The 9,152-nt window shown below is 40.9% G+C and overlaps 1 protein-coding gene across 2 annotated transcripts in view; it reads right to left on the bottom strand.

The window, feature by feature from the left end:
- BACH1 (BTB domain and CNC homolog 1) overlaps positions 1 to 9,152 on the bottom strand; it is a 45,474-nt gene that overhangs the window by 23,005 nt on the left and 13,317 nt on the right. Inside the window, exon 1 of one of the 2 annotated variants that reach the window (XM_072398090.1) lies at positions 6,309 to 6,425. The exons of the other annotated variant lie outside the window; for it this stretch is intronic. The gene's annotated coding sequence lies outside the window, so the exon portion shown is untranslated. Of the gene's footprint in view, positions 1 to 6,308; positions 6,426 to 9,152 lie in introns of those variants that run through there. 2 annotated transcript variants of the gene reach the window in all.

Raw genomic sequence — 9,152 nt, 5'->3', positions numbered from 1 at the left:
CTGCAGGTAAGTACTGGTACCCGGCGTACAAGACGACCCCTGACTTTGTCATAGATTTTTCGGGGTTAAAAAGTCGTCTTGTACGCCGGAAAATACGGTATGTTATCCCGGACCTACCAATCAAAATGGCTAAAGATTAAAACAAGGCAAAGTAATAAAAAACTTGATCAGGAAAGTAAGGTTACTTTATTGCAAAATGCACTTGGCCCATGCAGTTTAGCCTATCTGATGGAATCTGGGCAAGTGTTCAGTGATGGGAAATACTAAAGGTAAGATCTTCTACTCCATGTTAGCGCTATAAAAATACTGGATAATAATAATATTAATAATCCTAAACTAAAGACAGCACTGTCTTATCCAGAGAAAATGGAGACTAGTTACTATCCCACTGCCCTCCAGTACCTTTTGCATTGGGCAGTGCCAATAACAACATTCAGGATGGTGCATTTCTATATAAAAGACAAAAACAGCAAAAGTCCTAAAGGCAGGTGACGGCAAACTATTCCACCAAGGTTACAAAACAGCCTTGTCCTTAATATGCGTGTGTTAAAAATGTGGAAATTCCCAGCTGGGGCTACCGGTTTTTGTGCTTTTGGCTTTAACTCTCTCACTTCTATGTTTACTTTTTTTTACTCCATTGCACTGGATCTACATGAACAGGATTATAAAATGCTTATGTTTAAATGCCCTCCTAACAGATATAAGGGAAAAAAATCAAATTTTTACAATCTGTATTAAAAAGCCAACACATTTTAAAAAGCAAGGCTGTGCATTTTCAGTGAGCGCATCTTTTGAGTTATTTTTTACCAGTGGATGTTTTGCTCCAGGTTTCTTCAGTTCAGCATGACTGAAAAAATAAAGTCCTCTTCACACCTCTGCAATGGTTCATTGTGGTGGTATAAAGATGCTTTGGGGTACTAATAAAAAAGAATGGCTATACAACATGGCATGGTTTGTGCATTACAGCGCATTTTTACCACAACACAATAATTTAAAGGCAGCCTAAAGCATACAGAAAGATACCAGAGGATGCAAACTTTGCCTGACCACTATAGACAGCATTATACAAATGTTGGGGCATTATACAAGATGAAGGAAAACTAACAGGATGGGCATTTTAAAGTTGGAACTAACTATAGGGGAACAGCAGAAAGATGACAAAATTATAGGGGCTACTGGATTCTAATGGTCACAACAATTGCGAACACTACATTTACCATGTGTTACCCTACCTGCTTTTTACTTTTTTTTTGCCTAATCACCTACAGCTTCCCGTACTTTGGCTGAAAAAATGAACACTAAAGGGGAAAAAGAACACAAAACAACCAGATTCTAGAGGAATGGGGGGGGCTACATCAGGACAGAACTGACTGCATGAAATATAACAGACTTGCTGTGTAAACTGCATTCTAATGGGTTTTATTTTTGGTCCATATATACCCTCAGCCCCAGCCCCTTTTATCTGGGTATACCACCTGACACTTTTCAGTAACCACCTGGCTGGTTTTGAGTGGTTAATGAAAAGTTGGCTTACAATACAGGGCTGCCAGCCACCCACCTATTAATATTATTATTAATAAATAATAATAAACAGGATTTATATAATACCAACATATTATGAAGCGCTGTACATGAAGTAGGTGTTGTAAATGACAGATGGATACAGACAGTGACACAGAAGGAGGAGAGGGGCCTACCCAGAAGAGCTTACAATCTAGGAGGTGGGGAACTATCACACAAAAGAATGGGAGATATTTAGTGGTGGGAAATAGTGAGGGTTTTAGAAGACAGAAGAAGACGGGTAGGCAAGTGAGCCGAAAGTAGGAGCAAGCCGAATAGGATATGGAAGACTATTCCAGAGAATTGAGGCAGCTCTAGAAAAGTCTTAGAGCCGTGCATGTGAGGAGGTTATGAATGAGGAAGTCATTAGTAGGTCAGTGGAGGAGTGAAGAGAGCGGCTGGGAGAGTATTTTTTTTTAACAGGTCATAAAGGTAAGTGGGATAAGAACTGTGGAGGGATTTGAAGGCAAAGCACAGGAGATGAATTTGATTCTAAGGTGAAATGGAAGCCAATGGAGAGAACTACAAAGAGATGCAGCAGAAAAGGAGCGGAGGGAAGCATGGATGAGTCTGGCTGCAGCATTCATAATAGATTCTAGAGGAGAGATTTGGGTTAGTGGAATATCAGAGAGGAGGAGGTTACAGTAGTCCAGACGAGAGATGATATGGTATAAGGCTTCTCCTCACCCAGCTTAAAAAAAATCTGGGGAAAAAAAGAAAATTAATTTGCACAAAAACATCTTTGTTAGTGGGACTTTTAAGGCAGTCTAGATAGAACCTTAATTATTTAAAAGTAATAAAAGAACATCGATCAACACACATTACAAGGTCCAAACTACCCCACCTAAAAACATTATGGTGGGTGTAATCATAGACACTAAGTAAAATGGTTACACCATGATTTTTATAAAGTGCTTCACTTGTAAAACTTCAGCAGGGCTAACGTTGTCTATGTGCAAAATATGCAAAAATGTAAGCAAATATGAAGAAAAACATAAGTAAGGGAAAGCAGAATGGAGCTGTGTACATACCCAGCCCATATAGATCTATCCAGCCCTGCTTCCAGAGAAAAACACTGAACAAGACTTTCTGGATATCTCAAGCACTTGTCAACATTCCATTGTACACAATCGGTGCTGTGTCAGCTGGAGTTACGAAAAGGTGACACATAAATGAATAATTATCATACAAAAGGATCTCTATTACTGTACAACCTGCTGCGCCAGCATCCCGCCTGAGCTTCAAAAAGAGTTCGCTGACAGCAAAGCAAATACAAGGAATTGGTTAAAAAATTTGTGGAAGGGGAAATATTTACAATTAAGGGGATTTCTGCAACTGGACACCGACTGTGCCGCAGGGTACTGCCTTGTATACAACAATCAGTGCATTTGTGTGAAGGATTTCTCTGGATATTTCAAAGGAAACTTGCACCGAGACAAAAACATTGGCTGCTATTGCTGTTCACCATTGAAAAAAAAAACACTGCCTTTATTTTACAGTCACTGACCTGGAACAAGCACGCAGCAAGAGAAGTCATAACTAATCTATTTGTATCTGTGTTGTGGCTCAGTGGCTTTAGAAATATTGGAGTCAGCAGATCAGCCTTGGTTTCCCCGTTCTGCTGGTTCCATTATTTCCATTCTAAATAGAAACTGATATTTTCTCAATGGCTCAGTTTAGTCATTGAGGGCAAAAGTCCAGTGTAAGCCAAGTAGCTGGATTTGTACACAGGGCTATGCAGTGTTCAACACAGAATTTATTTTTAGAAATTGTAGGTAGGTGAAAGCCCCTGTATTGTTACCCAACTCATCAGTAACCACCAAAAACAGCCGGGTGGTTACTGAAAAGTGCCGGGTGGTGCGCCCAGCTAAAAGCGGCTCGGGAGAACACTGCTATGATACCAGCTACTGCTGTGCTGATTGGCTCAAAGCTGTCACATGAGGTAAGACACATATACCTTCTTACCAGGGAGTACTGGGTATGTTTTTCAGGTTTAAAAAGTGTGATATGGGTCTATTTCCATTACAGTTGCATGCAAACTGTTGTGCATTTGATAGGCAGCCCAAAGCACCACATTGTAAAGAAATATAGTGCACTCTTAACAATGCACCGGCAAGGTGTGTTTGGAGCGCCATTAGGAATAAATGTCAACACAGCTCACCAATACTTGTCATGTAAGTTGCCGCACGTTGCTTTGATTGACAAGTTATCACATGGAAACACGCACTAATGCCACCAAAAACACCCAGGTGGTTACTGAAGAGAGCCGGGTGGTGCACCCAGCTAAAAGCGGCTGGGGAGATCACTGCTATGTTATCAGCTACTGCAGTGCTGATTGGCCCAAAGCTGTCACATGAGGTAAGACACATATACCTTCATACCAGGAAGTGTGCATTGAAAGGAATGAGCCTGCTGTCTTTAATAAAACTGCCCCTTTAGTGACCCACCTTATTTATTGCCCCCCCCCCTTACCATTTCTTGTTTGTTGTATGACTGTTTTGATTTATTTCCCCTTTGCGCTGCATGTGAAATATTTCTATTAATTTTTAAGAACATTTTCATAAAAAAATTATCAAAACAGAAAACCTCCCCTTTTGGTGGTTCGCCCTAAAATCAGCCCCTAGTAATTTTTAAAAATCCCCCCAAAACATTTCACATTTTCTGATCGTATAGACCTCGTAGAATACAGCACAAAATTCTCTCCAGTTCTTATACATATTAAAGATGACTTTACACCAAGTAAATACCAAACACATCCCAGCCTCTATATGGCAGAAAATGAGGGTACCCAAAACTGTACCTAAAATGATTTCTCTCATTCTGGTGGCACAGAGATTTTTACCATGTATCACAATCATTGTTTTCATATATGTCCATACATAAGGTGTGCATTTATGCTGTATGTATTGTTGATTCGGGGAACATTTGATTGCCTCATGGAATCAGGAATTGGAGCAAATTGTACCAGGGTTTTTTTTGCCTTCCTCTGGATCAACCATGTCCATAGGGTTTTATATCTGGGATATGTTTATTTCCCTAGAAGTTGAACTTGATGGATTTATGTCTTTTTTCAACCTGACTTGTAACAATGGGCTTACAAATGTTTTAAAAATGTATTCAACTTTATTTTTTAACCCAATTTTTTGCTATCATAAAGAAGAAGAATAAAACCCTACGTAACAGCACTGTGCAGGTGACAGGTTCTAATGAATGAATGAGGTGTGACCCCCCACCCCCACCTGCCCCTATGCAATAAAATACTACCGGAAAAAAATCTGAAATACAGAACTATAGTTCTTCATTAACAGACTACAAGCAATGTACTCAAGCTGACATTTTTTTTTCTTTGCAGTCATTTGACAGCTTTGAATCTTGAAGAACTCACAACTTAGTTTAATGAGGTCTGTGTTGAAAGTCTGTGGCCCCCGCTACTCTCAATGGTTCCTCCCATCCTCCCTATGTCACTAATGGGTCCTGTAATGACATAGGGACCTACGGAAGAAACCACAGAACGCTACAGGGGAAACAAACATTGAACAATCCTGCATGCACAGGGATCCTGTTTTTATAATGAGTTGACCAGTAGTGCAGAACTATGTAGCACGCTTTACTTGCCAGTTTAATAGTGTTTACATGTCTCGCTACAATGTGATGCTAAATACAAAAAATACATAATTGTTCTACACTACATGTACTTCTCCCACTTTTTGTATATTGAAAACTGATAAACTAAAGAAAAATTACTTCTGATCTGTCAGAAATCCAGGAAGCTCATAAGTTCCAAACTGGACTGTCACATTTGTGTTTGCTGCATTGAAATCCCAACAGTGGTATCAGCCGTGTCTGAAAAGATGCGTATGTGACCGGTACCCCCTGTACATGGCACAGAGACACACGTATGTGACCTGTACCCCCCAGCACATGGCGGAGGGACACACATATGTGACCGGTACCCCCTTTACATGGCACAGAGACACACATATGTGACCGGTACCCCCTTTACATGGCACAGAGACACACGTATCTGACCGGTACCCCCTGTACATGGCACAGAGACACATGTATGTGACCCACACCCCCCCGTACATGGCACAGAGACACATGTATGTGACCGGTACCCCCTTTACATTGCACAGAGACACGCATATGTGACCCACACCCCCCCTGTACATGGCACAGAGACACACATATGTGACCATTACCCCCTTTACATGGCAGAGAGACACACATATGTTACCCGCAGCCCCCCCTGTACATGGCACAGAGACACACATATGTGACCGGTACCCCCTTTACATGGCACAGAGACACACATATGTGACCCACACACCCCCGTACATGGCATAGAGACACATGTATGTGACCGGTACCCCCTTTACATGGCACAGAGACACACGTATCTGACCGGTACCCCCTTTACATTGCACAGAGACACACATATGTGACCCACACCCCCCCTGTACATGGCATAGAGACACACGTATCTCCCCTGTACACTGACTACATACGTGTATGTGACTTGTAAAAACAACAGAGACATGCACATGACCTGTACCCCCTGTATATGGCACATGTATGTATTAGACCAATATACCAGAACAGACACAACGTATGTATGTGACTGGCACTCCAGGAACACAGCCATGTATGAGACTTGTAACCCCAGCACACAGACCTGTACATGACCCGTATATAACCTGTACCCCCGACAAGCAGTCCCCCCATCTCTCCGCACACATCACACTTACAACATTCGGAGTTCCCCGCTCTCATCAGCCCGAATTCCTCTTCCCAACCTGCAGCCGTCCGGACAGCACAATCCACTTCCCAGACAGGAGAAGGACCCGGAAGTGACGTCACTTGATGGGAGGAGGGGGCGGGGTTTTGAGTTTCACTCACAGACATCAGAGAGGATCCTGGAAACAGCTCAATGACAGAAACTCCATCCGTGTACACAGACCGGGGGAGTGCCGGTACCTACCGCTACCCGGGACATGGGGTGCAAAGTCCTATGTATACGGGGGCAGTGTATATTGGGGTTCAGGGTGGCTCTTGTATGGTGGGTGCTGTATATAATGGGGTGCAGGGTGGTTCCTGTATGGTGGGTGCTGTATATAATGGGGTGCAGGGTGGNTGTATGGTGGGTGCTGTATATAATGGGGTGCAGGGTGGTTCCTGTATGGTGGGTGCTGTATATAATGGGGTGCAGGCTGGTTCCTGTATTGGTGAGCAGTATGGTGGGTGCTGTATATAATTAGGGGGCAGTATGGTGGGTGCTGTATATATTTGGGGGGCAGTATTGTGGGTGCTGTATATAATTGGGGGGCTGTATGGTTCCTGGTTTCAGTGCACCTAATATATGAATAGGCTGCACCCCATCATGCACTGCCTTGTGCCGCTACGCACCAAAGGTCCCACTGGTTTTTAGGACTCTTTAGTTACTGGCAAGGTACCGATGGATTGGCTTAAGGCCAATGTGGTTCTTATCTTCAAAAAGGGAGCAAAGTCATTACCAGGTATCTACAGACCCCTTAGTTTGATAAAGAACCACATGGAGGAGTTCCTGCTAGAAAATAATAATATAAGTGATAGCATGGCTTCAAGACAGACAGAAGTTGTCATACAAATTTACTCTCTTTTTATGAGGAAGTAAGTAAACAGGTAGACAATGGAATAGCAGTTGATATAGTGTACTTGGACTTTGCTAAAGCATTTGACACTGTACCCCACAGACGGTTATTATGCAAGTTAGGGTCGATAGGTTTAGAAAAGTCAATCTGTAAATGGATAGAGAACTGGCTTAAAGATGGCATCCAGAGAGTTGTAATTAATGGTTCATACTCTGAATGATCTAAGGTTATTAGTGGTGTACCCCAGGGTTCAGTGTTGGGACCTTTACTGTTTAACATCTTCATCAATGATATAGAGTTGGGGATTGAAAGTACCATTTCTGTGTTTGCAGATGACACCAAACTAAGTAATGGAATTATGTCCATACAGGATGTCTATAATCAGGATGTATAAATTGTACCAGGAAATTTTTTTTGCCTTCCTCTGGACCAATTATGTCTATAGGGTTTTGTATTTGGGATATGTTTATTTCCCCAGTAGTTGAATTTAATGGACTATAATCTAACCTACTATGTAACTATGTCCTCAGTCCATCCATTAAATTACATTTTTGTATGTAATATTTTACATACTCAGAAAAATGTAATAGCTTTCTCTGAAAATAAACATTGTACATTTTGTGTTCCTCCATAGACATAATACAACACCCCAGTAGTGTTATTCATTCATTGTTGTGTGCAGAATGGAGGAATATTACAGCACAGTACAAACAGCTGAGCCATGTGACATACCTAATAACACAATGGGCAGCATGGAGAATGTGCACAACACAGCATAAACCTACACATATTTTTACACAACCCTGTGAATCCAGCCTATCAGTAAGTGCGAACATAAGCACTGTGGCTGGCTGGTTTAGATCAATGTCATGTTTTAGCCATATTAACAATTATTTTTTAAAGTTCTGGGTATTGTAAAATGCAAAAAACATATTTAAGTGTGCCCTCAAAAATCACACTTTTGTGTATGTGAAGTTTAAATATCTCCCCACCTACAAACTGTACGTTACCTTTCCCCTTCACCAATTGACTTTCTCCTTTATTGGAAACCCCAGCACATCACACACGTGTGCGATACATTGCTTATGAACAATTTTATTGGATCGACGTTCAGATCAGAGTTCTGATCAGATTTGATTGATTGTTCATACGCATGACATGCCTTGTGTATTTTCAATCCATATTTGCCAACACATCAGAGGAGAAAACTTGCTGATTTCATTTCACATTCACGTCAGCTCATTTTATCAGATTGTAAGTGAAATTCTGCTGTGTGTACTATGCTACAGGCAACACACAATCTGACCTCAGTTGCCAACCCTATGTTTCTGGGTTATTAAAGGATATAGGCAAACCATAAAATAAAGGTTTTAAATAAGTATAAAATCATGTATGTATGTGTATGAGATCATTGAGTGTAGGAGACTATTAAAACAATATATAGTATAATAAGTACACCTTATCATTTCTAGGAATTTATGGATCAGGAGTGAAAAATCATCTGGTCCCTTCGGTTCCTCAAATTAGATAAATATAACTTTAGTTGAACAACAACACATGACATATTATACTGTGTCATTATTTATTTGATAAAAACTAACACAAAAGTCAGAAACAGTGTGACAAATGTTTAGTACATTTTTACTACTTTATAGGATTACAGAGGGTAAGTAGCAGCCAGGTTTTGCTAGTCTAATACACTTATTTCATTGTTTATAAGCAAGTGTGATCACCTTTATAGAAGCAGACTTTTGGAAGTTTGCTGGTGTGGAGCATTTAGGTGTGTGTTAAGACAATGCCAAGGAGGGGAGACTTGAGTATTAATCTAATGAAGAAGCCCATCAATCATGGAAGGGAGTATATGCTCTCCTCCAAACAATTTGAAGTCCATCATTCAACAGTGACAAAAAGTATTCATAAAAATGGAAAACATTTAAGAGTTATCACAGCAAATTCATCCTA

This window comes from Pyxicephalus adspersus, chromosome 1 (assembly GCF_032062135.1).
Source record: "Pyxicephalus adspersus chromosome 1, UCB_Pads_2.0, whole genome shotgun sequence".
Classification (NCBI taxonomy): domain Eukaryota; kingdom Metazoa; phylum Chordata; class Amphibia; order Anura; family Pyxicephalidae; genus Pyxicephalus; species Pyxicephalus adspersus.
Note: the sequence above shows the minus strand (reverse complement) of the source record. Positions and strands in the feature narration are given on the sequence as shown.